Here is a 16,792-nt window from a genome sequence, read left to right as displayed (position 1 = left end):
ACGCCAGATTTACAGTCAGTGATACAATGCACCATGAATGACGGGGAAGAGGATATGGATTACATTTTTAGAGTGCAGGAGATGTAGAGAGCTGAAACGGGTACGCCGTATGACCAATCACATCCTTATTTTACTTCATGATAAAAAGGGGGCTCCCGAAAGAAGTTCAAAAAGCGCTTGATAAAATAGCGGGAATAGAGGCGAAGGGATGGCCAGAAATACAGAGCATTATAGTCCACCATTGCAAAAGAATCAAAGAAAGGGAGAAGGAGGTGCTACAAAAAAGGGTGGCAGATGAAGCTAAACTAATACAAACAAAACTAGTGACGGTCGCTGCAGCTGTAGCAGCACTCCCCCACGATAGGGACGCAGAGGAGGAGGAGGGACTGGTAGCGATACAGTGGAGGATGGCTGCAAATTGGGCAGACAATAGGCAAAGGCAGTGGAATGGACAGGAGGAATACGGAGGGCAGCAGTGGCAAGCCTGGCACCCCCGCAACAGGAGAGGTGGGTACAGGGGGCGTCGGGGAGGTGGACAGGGATATGGAGGTAATGGCGGAAATGGGGGGCCGGGACCCAGAGGGGGACAAGGAAACTGTTGGAAATGCGGGAGGTGGGGACATTTCTCACGAGAGTGTAGAAGTAGACCCAACCCAGTTTACCAAGATGACCAATATTACGGGCACCCGCATCCGGGAAGCCCATACGGCTTGCCCCGGGACAGGGTAAGAGAACAGCAAGACCAAAGGGGGCAAGAGCAATACACGGAACGACCACACAACGTTCAACAACACCCACAAAGTAGCGAGCACCTTCCCTACACATAAAACAACCCCTTCACCACAACACCAAATGACGCACGTGGCCCATATGGGGAGTGGCAGTAGTGTCAGGTAATGTTTTCAGTCAAGGGGGAACAACGAGACACCCAGCATAGGACAGCCCACAGGGAAAACTTGCGTGTCTAATCCTATCGACAACCTTCAATGCAAATGAGGAACCATTGATAGGGGCAGAGACAGGGAATAAGCAGTTCATCTTTATGGTAGATTCCGGAGCTGAGAAATCATGTATACGTGAAGGTCGGTTTCCGCTATCTAATCATAAATTAGAGACACAAGGGTTCTCTGGGGCGGTGGTCGACGTTCCTTACACAGAAGATTTGGACGTGACAGTGGGGGGAAAATAGTAAGAGCACCCCTATTGTATTATGAGCAATCCCCTGTCAGCCAGCTGGGGAGGGATCTCCTCAGCAAGATCAACATGACTATTTCTTTTACCAGGAGAGGAGGGATTGTTTGCTCAACCCCAGGGATGTGCTCTATGCGTGTGATGCTAGTGATATATTTGTGAGCAACATGCCCAGAGGTACGCAGCATACCAGTGTACCCAGATATGTTCATCCATGGGTTAAAAATATTGGCACGAGTGGTCCCAGAGTTGAAAAAACTGGAGTGGAGGGTACCAGCAGAATTTGTTTTTCGTCCAATAGCCCGCCCAGAAATAGAGCCAGGGACAGTCATGTCACTAGACATACATGCAGTACAAATCTCAGCAAAAAGAATAGCTGTAATTGCAATGGACATAAACGGTTGTGAGTGGCGTACAGTGTTATGCATAAACGCCGACATTGCACTACAAGATCTGTCAGATGAGGAACTTTTTTCAGATTCAGAGAGTGATGGAGAAATCATAATGGAGATATCAATCCCTTGTGAAATAATGATACAACAAAGACAAGTGCCAGTACAGCTCATGGCGGTAGTGGGGGACCCACCGTCATTTTTTAATGACAACATGCAATCAGTACCCTGGCAGTTATGGCCATCAGGACCCCATGACGTAGGGCTACTGCACGGGGTCACTCCAGTGAAAATTAACCACAAGCCTGGAGCCATACTGCCCCGAGTAAAACAATACCCTCTGTCCCGGGTAGCGGAAGAAGGGATAAAAGAAACAATCAACGCATTATTGGCACAGGGGATAATAGTACCTTCAAACTCCCCATGTAACACATGCATTTACCCATCAAAAAAGCAAAAGGAGGGGCATGGAGGATGATCCAAGATCTACGCCCACTTAATGACGTCACTCAGAAAGAGTTCCCTTTGGTCCCAAATCCTGCATCTATTTTATGCAGTATCCCAAAAGATGCATCTCACTTCACTGTGGTGGATTTGAAGAATGCATTCTTTTCCATACCACTCGCAGAAGAGTGTAGATACCTGACAGCATTCACCCTAGGGGGGAGGAGGTACAAACACTGCAGATTGCCCCAGGGTTACTGTGAGAGCCCCAGCATATTCAACAGAATATTGCATGAAGACCTCGGAAACATGACAGCAGACAGCACGATAATTCAGTACGTGGATGATCTACTGATCTGCAGTAAAAGCGAAGCCGACTGTAGAAAAGACTCCATTGCCCTCTTGACATTGCTGGCTCAAAACGGGTACAAGGTAGACAGAGAAAAATTGCAATATTGTCAACATGAAGTACTGTACCTGGGGCAACTGATTTCGAAAGACGGCAAGAAAATAATACCAGACAGGGTGGCAGCCATTTCAGCTGTAGGAAGACCAAAAACAGTGAAGGATATGCAAAAATTCCTAGGCATATGCAACTACTGTTGTGCACGGATATTAGACTATGCTGCATACACACGCCCATTGCTCCAGGCACTCAAAGAAGCCCAGAAGGAAAATACAGAGATACAGTGGGACTCAGAATTGTGTGATGCATTCACCTTACTCAAAGAACTCATTTCAAGCGCACCAGTGCTCGCGAACCCAGATTATGAACACAAGTTCTACCTGTTCTAACACTGCAAGGGAACACTCATGACAGCAGTCCTAACACAAAAAACATCACTAGGTCACAAGCCTCTGGCATACTACAGCGGGACACTAGACGCAGTAATGCAGGGACACTTTGCGTACGAAAAGGCCCTCGCAGCCACCGCGTTCGTCATTGAGAAAAGTGCCACCATAGTAATGGGATGTTCAGTGATGCTATACGTGGAACATTCTTTGTTCACCATACTAGAGCGATCAAAAAGCACACTGACCACACAGAGAGCCACTGCATACGGGGTAATTCTATCAAGCGCCAACATACATGAGTTAATGTGTAAGGTAGTAAACCCCGCAAGGTTCATTTCAGAACCATGCACTTTGGAGGATGTACAAGCACATGACTGTGCAACATATCAAGGAGAGGAACAGGGAGCAACAATAGTGAGTGAAAACACACTAGCTGAAGGTGAAATATTTTTCATAGACGGATCAGCTTCCATAAACTCAGAAACAGGAGAAAAACATGTAGGGGTGGCTGTCGTGCAATTGGAGGAAGGTGAGTACCAAGTGCTAATACAGCAGCGCCTGCCCGCCCATTTCTCAGCACAAGCGGCAGAGCTCATAGCATTGATTGAAGCTCTGCATGCTGCAAGGGGGTGTGCAGTCACAATCTACACAGACTTAGCATACATGACCACAACAGTACATGGTGGACTTGCAAGGTGGGGGAGAAGGGGATTTAACAGGGCTGATGGGTCCCCGGTGCAACATGCAGAACTCTTGAAGGAGCTCATAGAAACCTTGAAAGACCCCACTGCAGTAGCAACAGTCAAGTGCCAGGCCCATACTACCAACACCAATATTTTCTCTTTGGGAAACACGGCAGCGGACGCTGCCGCAAAAGAAGCATCCTATTTTGTAAAAGAAAGGACAGGTGAGTACTTAGTGAGGAAGGAAATAGTAGAGGACCTCCCAGACGGTTACAACACTATGCCCATATCACAAATATTAGAGCTACAAGACGGAGCAACAGAGAAGAAAACAAACTGTGGGAAAAGAGGGGATGCAGCCAGTCAGCAACAGATTTATTGTGGCGACAAAACAACACAGGGAAGGTGGTCATACCCACTAAATTGTTAGAAGTGGCCTTCCAACAATTGCATTTTCCTGCACGCAATGCAAAGCAACACGTTCCTGCTGAAATACAAGAACACTGGTTTGTCCCTGTGTTGCAAGAACAACTTTCAAAATTGGCAATGGAATGTACAACGTGCCAAATATACAATTCAGGGATGAACATTAAGAGGGACGTTACCCAAGCCAATAGGCCCATTCAGAGAGCTGCATATTGACTATCCAGACATGGGGGAGAGATGCAATGGAGCTAGCTACATGATAGTGGTAGTGTGCCCATTTTTAAGGTGGGTGGAGGCAGGACCATGTGCACGCCCAGATGCAAAGTGTGCTGCAAAGTTTCTAGTGAGGGAGGTAGTCCCCGTGAGGGAATTTGCTACATAATTCGCTCAGACAACGGCACCCACTGTGTTAATGACCTCTTTAAAGAAGTAACATCTATGTTGGGCATTAAGCACAAACTGTGCTCGATTTATCACCCGCAAAGCAACGGCGTGACAAAAAAAATAATTGGCCTGCTTAAAGGAAGACTCTCCAAGCTTTGTTTCACTCTTAAAAAAACTGGGTGCACTGTCTCCCCTTGGCCCTATTCGAGCTGAGAAATCAGCCGAGCAAGGACCACAATCTGTCACCCCATGAGATTGTGCCAGGAAGATGAATGCACACAGCAAACTCACCCCTTCGCAGACACTCCAATGCCCACAGGAGCACAACCATGCTGGGAGAGGAATTCAATGAGTATCTGACAAAACTCACTAAACCAGCCCGTATGATAGCAAGGCAGCTCGCACCGCCATTCACAGGCGAGGAAGAAGCAGACACATCAAATACAGAAAAAGAAACCCCAACAGGGCAGCTAGAGCCCGGAGAAATGGTGTATGTCAGAAGCTTTGTACGTAGGTGGAATGCCCCAAGATTTCATGGCCCATATGAGGTCATTTATTGTACGCCGACGGCGGTGAAAGTGAAGGGCCTGAGATATTGGATACATTTAACAGACGTAAGGAAAGCTTATGAGAGTGTGAACACATCTAACAGCACAGAAACAGATCAGATTCAGGACACAAAAGAATAGAAGGGCAAAGGGACAGCTGCATGAAAATTCACATAAGTGTGCACATGAAAATAAATGCTGATATACGATGACGAAAAGTACCAGTAAAAAAAAAAAAAAAAAATGTTATATATATAGTTATTGTATGTGTCCCAGTCATTAAGAAAAAGTGTAAATAAATGAAATAATGCTCCCTTTCTCTCTCTCCCCCCCTCACTCTCTCTCTATCGCTCTCTCTCTCTAGAAATGCAAGGTTTTATGACAAAATGCTTAATACCCCTTTATGTTTCAATATGTAGGAGAATCCATGGCAACAAACAGGCAGCCTGCAACGACTAGAGATAGGGAATTTAGGAATGGACATGTGCAATTTAATCTGCGTACTTATTCATATGAGTGTAGCTTGACTGTTTGTGCAATTATATTTTTCACACTGATGTTTGGACTTGTCATTTACTGGGCTGTTGCATTTATTTCCATTGAGATAAATGAGGGGGATAGGTAATGGAACCATTATGGAGAATGCAACAAAGCCGTTTAAGAGGGTAATTATTTGATATGGGATGGTTTCCAGCTGTTATGGGGATATGGCCCTCACCCCGACAAGGCTAAAAAGCAAAATGTTACCAGTAACAGCCCAACTATGCTCCCAAAACCCCAACTCAATGCAAACATTTTTAGTGTATATGATTTAAATGATCGCAATCCCTCTGCTATATCATGGCTATATGACACCACTGCTACCCTGCCCACTCCAGCAGCTAATCAACCAACAGAAAATGTTTACATCAGAGATAGAATGAAAGAAAATGCAGAAATGAATAATACCTTCATAACCCTGTACAACGAGTGGGAAAAGGAGGGGGCGGGGGAAAGGGATACACTACTATGAGCAGCCAGAAATGCAAAAAAATGACTTAAATGCAATAGAACGAGGAGAGAAGCGGGGGGGGAAGGTATGATTAATACTCTGGCCTAGGGCTAGATACAATAGAGGACCCCAGACACCCACACCAGTCTAATAAATGGTATGCAGACATGAGCTCCACAGCAAAGCGAACAACAAATGAGAGTTGCTATGTGTGCTCATTGATCCCCCATGCCTCAGGTACACCTAAAGTCTTAGTGCCACAAGAATTGCCTCTCACAGATGCCCAATGTCTCCTTCATCTTACCCTGTGCAGAATTAAGAACACCTTCCATGTACACACGGTATCTTTTGAAATGATGCAAAATGAGAAACCATGCTACTCCAGAGTGAAAGGAGTGGTGTGCATGAAATGACCTTTTTTCGTCATACAAGGAGCATTGTTTTCCGAAAACAAATGGAAATATGACATGATAACATGCAAGGCAGAAGCGCTGCGAGGAATTCCAGCAGAAAAATTACAGTGGATCGAGAGAACATGCACCCCGGTCTGGGCCGAACATATCTCTAAGCAAACAAGGGTGAGCGCAATTGAAAAACCATTCAAACTGCAAAAAGAATTCGACTACGAACTGTGCTTCCAAGGGGAAGGAAAAATGGACATCGGAAGAAACAAAAACTGCAGTAAAACGCTCACGATTCCTGATATGAGAAAGGGAACAGCAGCACTCATGCACACTTACTGGGAGTGAGGCAAACAAGCATACCTGCACCTCCTGCCATCTTGGAAGGGCACATGCTCTCTTGCAACGCTGCACTCTGCTCTAATAGTAATACCAGAGAGCCACATCGGAGAAGGGCGAACACCAGCAGCTCGAGACACAGAGAGTGTACGACCAACTGAAGAGCCACCACTATATGCCCTGTCGAAGGACAACATCCAAGGGGTCGTACCCACGAAACGAAGGTCGTCTAACTACATATCCAAGGCTTCATCCGAGCTACTGGCACAGATCCCAGACCGGTACAGACTGTTCAGCTCTGCCGAAACTTTCTTTGCATCCCTTGTCCCAAGCATCCAGGCACGAGCAAATGCAAAGTGGCTCCAAATCACACGTTGGGAGCTGATCCAACTAGCCAACGACACTGAAGAAGGGTTAAATGTGATCAAGGTGGAATTAAGGGCTCTGAGGCTAATGATGATGCAGAACAGGTATGTCCTAGACCTGTTGACGGCGATGGATGGAGGTGTTTGCCGAAAAATCGGGAGTGCATGTTGCACATTCGTGCCTTCTGAAGATGCAGATAATGGGACACTATCGCACATTATCACCGCAGTGCACAACTTAGGGGAACGCATGAAGAAGGAAGGCGGCGCGGAGGCAAGCACATGGTTCGACAACATCTTTTCATGGGTGCCTTCCTGGATGGGACTCGCCGTCAGAATGCTGATGCCCTTCATCGTGTTTTTCCTCTTGATTTTTTGTGTGTGCCAGCTGGGTCTTCGCTGCTGCGCAGGCGCAGTCCCCAATGGAGCAATGATGATGGTGGCAGTGGGCAATGCTAGAGGAGTGGGACGACCACAACAGGTGGCACACGTACAAACTGATGAGGATTCAGAACCCAAGTTTAGAATGGTACCCATATATTATGACAGGGATATAGTGGATAGGTTATATCATACCACAATAAAAGAGCCCTTGGAACTATATTGGTACACAGAGGTATGGGTGGACCTGGAGGGAGATAGGGGATGTATATATATGACCTGCACACCAGATGAGTACGCCAGAAGGGGGAAAGCCTCCGGGGGGTTTGCAGAGCTTGGATGCCAATAAAAGGAATGCCGGCCTGGGAGGAGGCAGTTTTAGCTGAGAAGGAGCACGCGCGGTTGGGGGAGCTAAGGTATTCGTTACTTAAGTAATGAAAGGGGGGAAGTGTAGGGGAGGATAGGTGTATAGGACCCCCCTTCCACTACATCTCCCACACTGGTGAAGACTCATGACTCGTCGGCAGCCCACCGGCCCCCGGGCCTAGGCGGCAGGGTGGCTGCGACACGTGAGGCTGCACCACCACGTTATGTGGCAGAGCACAGATGCCATCTTGTACTAAGCCAACTCCATTTTGTTAAAAACGTTTAGATCCAACCCAGGCAGAGCCAACGTGCACACTGAAAGCTGCAGCTTGACCTCCACTCGACCGCGCTCACAGAGGCCCACACGTCCCCCACCCCCCGCCGAATGCCAGATCCGCTGAGGACAGTTCTCACGAGCCACCAGACACGAATAAACAACAAAATAAAACACTGTAGCTGTTAACCTTCCGCAGTACATCATTTCCCCAGCCATGAACGGGAACATTAGGAAGTAACTGAAACCAGCCCTAAACCTGCATGCTCTGACCCTGTACCAAGCCCCCAGGGTTAGACTGTGTGGCGCTCCACACTCCTGCCTATCCCGAGAACTCTTGTAATGTGTAGAAACCATTTATGTAATATATGTCGTGTTGACTAAAGTTCGCTGCTAATGTGAAGAAGAATGGGTAAAGAGTAATATGCAACAGATATTGTTTATAATGTGAAGATGTACGAAGACTGGCTAACTGATGACAATATACAATAACCTGCGTTGCCCTCTTTACACATACACCTGCCTAACACTACCTCATGTTCGTATGTCAACTATCGATGTGAAATGTTGTGCTAAAAGGTATGGCCCCAAGCTAGTATCCCTTCTAATGCAAATGCATACAAGTCATTTTAGAGACCCCACATGTTGTTATTCTCCCCTCACCCAAGGGACAGTACACTGCTTTGTAGAGGATGCCGCGCACAGAGCTGCAAGGCCATCTCCCGCTCCTCCCGCCCAGGCCCTCCAGAGATAGCTGGTGTTCGAACAGCACAGCCTCGCCTCCCCTCCCGACCCTTCTGGACCCATTTCAAGCATCCACCTCCCCCATGTCAGAGGCCGCCACAGTCTGACTCCATGACTTACAAGCAACCTGGTCCTAAATCCCACCATCTCTCAGGCACCAGTCACATGCCCCCCATGGGCCAGTGGTATCTCCGTCGACCCCAAGTTAATGGCCCTCAAAAGGGGGGCGCCCACCCTTGCACCAACAGATCATAATACCATCCCTCACCGAATCTAACAAGACAGGGTGATCAAGTAACCCCTCCCATGCCCCTGACTATGCACATGAGACCAGCTTGTTTGAACCTAAGTTATCTTCACAACTGATATATTGGGACACTTCCGATTGCACATCAATGTTCTTGTCTGTGTATTGATCTAAGGTCAGTGCTTTCAAGAGTTATAAGCCAACGGAAGCATGAAGTGTGACGAATGGGTGTGAATGTGTGGCCACACGGGCAAATGTCAGTTTAGTTACCAATCATCACTACAAGGCATGTCCGGCCCAGCACTCCACCCTGATGAGCCCAGCTGACCTTCCAACTCCACGTGGCGCTGCACCAATGTCCACCAATCCTGAAGGAGCAAATATCTACAATGTTTACCCCCTAAACATCACCACCCAATCCCCACAATTATGTGCCTCCTATAGCTTGTGTCACCCATGATGTTGTTCTGTAAATTAGTAGGCCTGTCTTTGCTATTGTCAGACAGAGCACTCTCAGAGTTTGCAGAGTCCTTTGCATGCCCTATATTGATTTAGATAAAAACCATTTTGATCTCACCCGCACTTGGTCTTGGTCTCATTCCCTCCTGGGGTGTGTCCTTCATTGCCTCTCAAAAAGGGGTGCGCGTTTCTGGGGACGCTTACATTCAATAGTTATCTAGTAACTCTTCTTCTTTTCTCCATGGTTTAAAAAGTTGTAGGAGGGACATGTAATATGGTTCTTTCTCTTGAGGAGTTTTTAATGACAATTTGATATGATTAATTAAACTTGGTTTGGTAAGTTTTACTAAGCTGCCTTCACAATGGGTCACTTTATATCTTCCTTTGTTTTCATCATGTTTTATATTATTTTTGTATGCAAAGTGTTGGGCTATGTGATATAGACACATGTTTTCCAAAGTGGTACTCCTGTTCGGGTAGTATGTGTCTAGTAAATTGTTTTTCAAAACGTCGTGGCTGTTTGGATCATTTTTGGCTATTGTTTCTATGTCGTCATGTGATTTGAGAACTATTTTTCTAGATTTAGCAGGACTAAAACTTAGCCATACTATATTTTAATTTTTTCCATACAAAGCAGTACCAGTGAAACGATATGCAGCTTCGTGGGCGCCACATTCTCTATGAGAGAGCATTTTTATGCCTAAGCTGTACAATTTCTGAGATAGTGGGCCTCATTCCGACCCTGGCGTTAACCAAGGCACTATTAGCGCCTTGGTTGACGCCGTTATCTTTCTGACTCCGCCATGGTGAATGGCGGAATTACCGCCCCATTCCAAGGTTGGCGGGGTCGGTAATTCCCCACTCACCATGGGCCCTTCCCCATTCCCATTTTTGCCCCATAGGGCTCAATGGGAATGGGGAAGGTGCTAATTACGGCACCGTAAATTACGGTGCCGTAATTAGCTCCAAGGTCCCTTTGCGGGTTGGTTTTTTAACGCCTGCAAAAAGCAGGTGTTAAGTTCCAACCCGCAAAGGGAACTCGGAATAGGGCGGTAAGGGTTTAACGGCACCGGTCTCGTTACCGGTGACCGTTAACCCTTACCACCCGACTCGGAATGAGGCCCAGTGTTTTGTCTAATGATAGGTCATTCCAGAGGTCTTGGTTTATCTGCTTTTGTTAAGTATGCTGTAACATATCGTGCCACTGCCAATTGTCTGTAATGTACTGCACATCTATCTTTGCATTCCATAAGTGGGCAATGATTGCATTGTAATCATTGATATATTTTGATTCTTCGGTTCTTTTTATGTAATACGTATTCTTATGTGATTTACCTTTCACACTATGTCTAACTGAAGACATGAAGTTGTTTAATTCACCTGTTTCTGTAACGGGTCTAGGGAAACCAAACCGGCATTTGGTGTAGTAATTCTCTTTCTTTTTGTATTTGCAACAACAATATTGGCCACATTTGTGTCTTTGAAATTGTACAGTTTGTGCATGAAGGTCACTACGTTTGTGAAGGGATTTCACAAGTGACATATTTTTGGATATCAGTGGCATCACTGTCCTGACCAAATTTAGGAGCATCTTTAATCCATAAAAGCATGTGGATATGTGGTGCTCCTCTGGCTTGATATTCTTTTCTCCAAAAGAAGTGTTCCACTTCTCCGAGTGGAGGAACAGTTTTATTACAAATAAAGTGTAGCATAGCAATGAGACGATGATGGAAATATCTTGAAACATTAACTGGATCTAGAGAGCAAAGTTCTCCAGTTGTTAGAATATATCTATATTTGTTTTGTTTTTGTTTGATATGCGTAGGAAATCATGTAAATCTTCCCATGCATATTCTGCACAACTTAATGTAACAAACCAAGTGGGTGGTCCAAGGTTTCTGATCATACAACATACATTCCCGTGACGTCGGAACCAGTGTCCTTATGTTCCACGCATGTTTGCAAATAGATTTGTAATACTTGATTGTAAAACCTCATCTTTTTCTTGCACTTTTTGTATTAATAGTGTAGCTGACATATTTTGAAACTGTGTTCCCAATTTCAATATGTGTGCAACTCCGTAACATAGAGCTGCTAGTTCACTTTCAAAGAGTAGGTGGAATATCTATTTCACATTTTGTCTAAATCTGGGATCTTCAGAATACATTCGTAATGAACGGTATTCTGATGCTGTTATTTGAGTGGGTCTGTCATCGTATCTTCCTCCTTTGCCAGTAGGAAATAGTAAAGGAAAAGCACGTGTTTCTATACTTTTTTCCCATATACTTATTGGTGATCCTTTGGTTTGTCGCATTTGGTACGTTTCTAGTGCATCACCTATGATGTCTTTTTTGTACAAAAAAAAGATGTATATGTTAAGTGTATATAAAGTAATACTTATTAATTGGTTTATATAGAGAAGCGTCTAGCATTAGGTTCACTATCTTCAGAGATTTCCTCACGTGGGAAATTCTCCTCAAGCCACTCCAAAGTACTGGACATTTCTGTGAGAAAAGAAAATGATACTAGCTTCTGGTAAATGGTGTTCTTACTGGTTTGTAGCTCTGCTGTTGCTCCTAGTTGTGCAGTTTCTGTGAGGTAATTATGTTGGAAGCCTATCTTTCTTCTTTTCGTATGTTCCATTTTAATACATATTGTATTTAAATGAATAGTTGATGTGTTACATATATGGCTTACACTTCTTATGTATCACTACTATAATGTAGTGCTGGTTTGTGAACTTGTGCAGTGTTCATATGGTATGATATAACAATTTAAGATACCCCCTGACTTTTTGGGTAGTGTTGCTGTTGTCCGCGTCTGTCAGCGGACATACAAAGAGTCCGCGGACATCAAATTCAGTAGCAGGGATTCAGTATGTTCTATGTTACATGTATATAAAGTCAGGGATATTATTCTTAAGCTGTGCTTCTAAAAACATATGAAATTCAGTAAAATAACTTTGTTAAAGGGATGTTATGGTTAAGTTGTGCTACGAAAAACCTAATAAATTCAGTAAACAAACTTTGTTAAAGGGATGTTATGGTTAAGTTACGCTACTAAAAACCTAAGAAATTCAGTAAAAAAAAACTTTGCTAAAGGGTTGTTAGGGTTCCAAGTAAAACCGAAAACCCCCTGAAATTCACAAGTTATGGTAAGTTAAACAACCATAACTCGCGCCACCACTATGCATTTCTAAGACTAACACCCAGGACATTAAAGATGACATTTATGACATCACTGATTACATCACATGTTCATTTACTTTTCATAAAAAGTAAGCAACTTACACCAAATATATTTGAGAGTTTAAATGGACCAGGTAGTTCTGTATCTGACTGCTTTTTTTGGAGTTTGTCTTCCTTCTTTAAAGAAGTACCTGGTTTACTTTCCCTAATTGATTCTTTTTTGCTTGTGTCACTTGATGAAGTATTACTTTCTTTTACTCTCTTTGGAGGATTTGCAGTGACATCCTGTTGCTTTTCTGTTTGATTTATTTTTCTTTTATAATGTTTTACTTTTTGTGGAACAAAATATGTGTTTAGATGGGGAGTGTATAGTGAACAAAGTCATTTGCATTCTCAAATGCAAGGAATATCAGCGTTTATTTTATTTGCATCAAAGTTGATTAGAAATAGACTGTCAAGTGTACGTAAGCGTGATAGTCCTATGTAGCTCATGTCTTCTTTAAAGACTGTGTAACCAATGTCTATCATTGCTTTGTCGTGGGTAAGACCTTGTGATTTATGAATGGTGACTGAGTATGCAAGAGTTAGAGAAAATTGTTCTCTACGTACATACATGTCTTTGAAGAGAAGGAATCGAGCTGTTGAGCGTCCTATTCTTTTTACTTCTGAAAGTTTGTCAAAGAGAATATTGACAAACTGAATTTTGTTGTCACGTGGGTATGTTTGAAAGCCAACAACTGTACCCAGTGCTCCATTAACTAGTCCTTGGTTCACGTCAAGGTTACGTTTCAGCATTACTCTGCAATTTAAGGATAATTTTAATATCTTTTCCAAGTCTGCTGTGTTTGAGATTGATTTTTCTAAACTATTTAGTCTTGGTGTAGCTTGGTCACACATGGGTAGTGTCATTCCATGTGCATCTAGTTTGTCTGTGGCGCTAATTTCCATTATTGGTTGCATTTCTTTACTTAACATTATTTCATTAAATTTGAAACAGCTTGCAAGAGTTGGCATTAAGGCCATGCAATTGACATTTTTGTGGGCTAATTGTTCCATAACATCTGTAGCACATGCATTATCACCATAAAGTGCATGAATGTGCCGGGTTTTCAATATTGCTTCTGCTCCTTTAGAAAGTATACCAACTCTGATACTTTTTAAGATGTTGGCATAAGTGAGATCTGCAGATTGGCACATGTTTTCTGTTAATTCTCTGCCAAAGGTTGACATTTCCAATGCTGCCAACAGTTTTACGGCAGAGTTTGTGTCCTAATGTTTTAAAAATAGGCTCACCTTTTACTGGTGTCAATTGAAGAAGATCTCCGAAAACAATAATGTGTTTTCCTGCAAAGAGCTCTTCATAGTTTGTTTTGAGTACTTCTTGTAATCTGAGGTGAATCAAAGCCAACATTAGGTTGGACACCATGCTCACTTCATCTATTAGTAGCATTTTCATTTGTTTCAATACTCTGCGTAGTTCCATTGCAGCTTCTGCAGAAAGTTTGTAATAATCTAATTTGTTTTGGTGTTCTACTGGCAGGAGAAGTAATCGTTGTAAAGTGACACCACCTATGTTGTAGGCAGCTAGACCTGTGGGGGCAGTGACAACAGCTGACAGTTTGTTGTTTGTCAATTGTTGAAGGAACTTACTGATGATTTTGATTAGGAATGTTTTGCCAGAACCAGCTTCACCACTGACATACAATAGTATAGGTTTGTAATTTTGACAGGTGCATTCTTTGTTTTCATGTTGTACACCATGTGCAATTTCTTTTGTTACTTCTTGAAAAATGCTACGTTGCTCATTGTTTAGCTTTAATTGTAGTATAGTTAAGTCTTCTTTATCTTCATACTGACACATGGTGTTTTCCACTTCTATCATAGCTAATTCTGCCTCATTTGTTATTAGTGGGTCTCCCAGTGGTTCTTGGCTTCCTGTGACAGAAGGTTGACTACTGTCAGGAGTGTTCTTATCTAGTTGGGCCTGGAGTTCTTCTTCGTATTGCTGTTCATTGTGCAACATTGTTTTGTACTGTGCAAAGTTTACATCAGTTATACTGCTTGCTTTCATTTGGTTTGAAAGTGTCTTCATATGAGTCATAGTTATCTAGTATTTCTTCTTCTTTTCTACATGGTTTAAATAGTTGTAGCAGGGACATGTAATATACTTATTTATGTTGAGGAGTCTTTAATGACAATTTGATATGATTAATTAAATTTGGTTTGGTGAGTTTTACTAAGCTGCCTTCACAGTTTGTCACTTTGTATTTACGGTTTTGTTCATCAGGTTTTATATTATTTTTGTATGTGTAGTTTTGGGCTATGTGGTATAGACACATGATTTCCAAAGTGGTACTCCTGTTTGGGTAGTATGTGTCCAATAAATTGTTTTTTAAAATGTCTTGGCTGTTGGGATTATGTTTGGCTATTGTTTCTATATCTTCGTATGATTTTAGAACTCTTTTTCTAGATTTAGCTGGACCAAGACTTAAAGACTTAGCCATACTATTTTTTCAGATTTACCATACAATGCAGTACCAGTTAATCGATCAGCTGCTTCTTAGGATCCACATTCTCTATGGGAAAGCATTTTTATGCCCAAGCTGTATAATTTCTGAGACACTGTTTTATCTGATGACAGGTCATTATAGAGGTCTTGGAGCTCTGTCGTTTCTGATTTGGTTAAGTATGCTGTGGCATATCGTGCAACTGCAGTAGAATTGTCTGCAATGTTCTGCACATCTATGTTTGCATTCCATAAGTGGGCAATGATTGCATTGTAATCATTGATATATTTTTCTTCTTCTTTTCTTTTTATGCAATATGTATTTTTAGGTGACTTACCTTTAACACTATGGGCCTCATTACACGGAAGGCGGTAAAGGTTAACGGCCACCGTTAATGGTAACGGTGACCGTTAACCATTACCGCCTTACTACGAGGTCCCTTAGCGGGTTGGTGCTTTAACGCCTGCTTTTTGCAGGCGTTAAAAACCAACCCGCTAAGGGACCTTGGTGCTAATTACGGCACCGCAAAATTGCGGTGCCGTAATTAGCTCCTTCCCCATTCCCATTATGCCCTATGGGGCAGAAATGGGAATGGGGAAGGGCAATGGTGGAAGGGGGAATTACCGCCCCGCCAATCTTGGAATAGGGCGGTAATTCCCTTTCCACCAAGGCGGTGCCGGTAATTTACCGGCATGGTCCAGGGTGCTAATAGCACCCTGGATTACCGCCTTCCGTGTAATGAGGCCCTATATCTAACTGAAGACATGAGGTTGTTCACTTGACCTGTATTTGTAACTGGTCTAGGGAAACCAAATCGGCATTTGGTGTAGTATTTACCTTTGTTTTTGTATTTGCGATGACAGTATTTGCCACATTGGGCCTCATTACGACCCAGGCGGTAAGTTACCGCCTGGGCCGTGACTTTACCACCATGGCGTAAACTACGTTTACGCCATGGTGGTTGGCGGACTTACCGCCCCATTCCAACCTTGGCGGGGCGGTAAGTCCCCAATCCCCATTTACCCTTCCCCATTCCCATTTTTGCCCCATAGGGCATAATGGGAGTGGGGAAGGCGTTAATTACGCCACCGTAAATTACGGTGGCGTAATTAACTCCATGGTCCCTTAGCGCCATGGATTTTAACACCCGCTAAAAGCGGGTGTTAAAAGCACCATGGCGCTAGGGGACCTCGTAATTGGCGGTAAGGGGTCGGCGCAGCTAACGCTGGCGTTAACCCCTTACCGCCAGGGTCGTAATGAGGCCCATTGTGTCTTTGGAATTGTACAATTTTTGCATGAAGATCACTATTTGTGGATTCTGATGGAATTTCACAAGTGACATATTTTTCAATAAACTGTAAAACAGTGGCATCACTGTCTTGACCAAATTTAGGAGCATCTTTAATCCATAATAGCATGTGGACATGTGGTGCATGGTATTCTTTTCTCCAAAAGAAGTGTTGCACTTCTCCAAGGGGAGGAACAGTTTTATTACAAATAAAATGTACCATAGCAATGAAGCGATGTTGAAAATATCTTGATACATTAACAGGATCCTGAGAACAAAGTTCTCCAGGTGTTAGTATATCTATGTTTGTTTTGTTTTCGTTTGATAGAGGTAGGAAAGCATGTAAATCTTCCCATGCATTTTCTGCACAACTTAATGT

This window comes from Ambystoma mexicanum, chromosome 5p, assembly GCF_040938575.1.
Source record: "Ambystoma mexicanum isolate Mex_15411 chromosome 5p, UKY_AmexF1_1, whole genome shotgun sequence".
Classification (NCBI taxonomy): Eukaryota; Metazoa; Chordata; class Amphibia; order Caudata; family Ambystomatidae; genus Ambystoma; species Ambystoma mexicanum.
The sequence above is the reverse complement of the archived record's forward strand: the minus strand, read 5'-3'. Positions refer to the sequence as shown.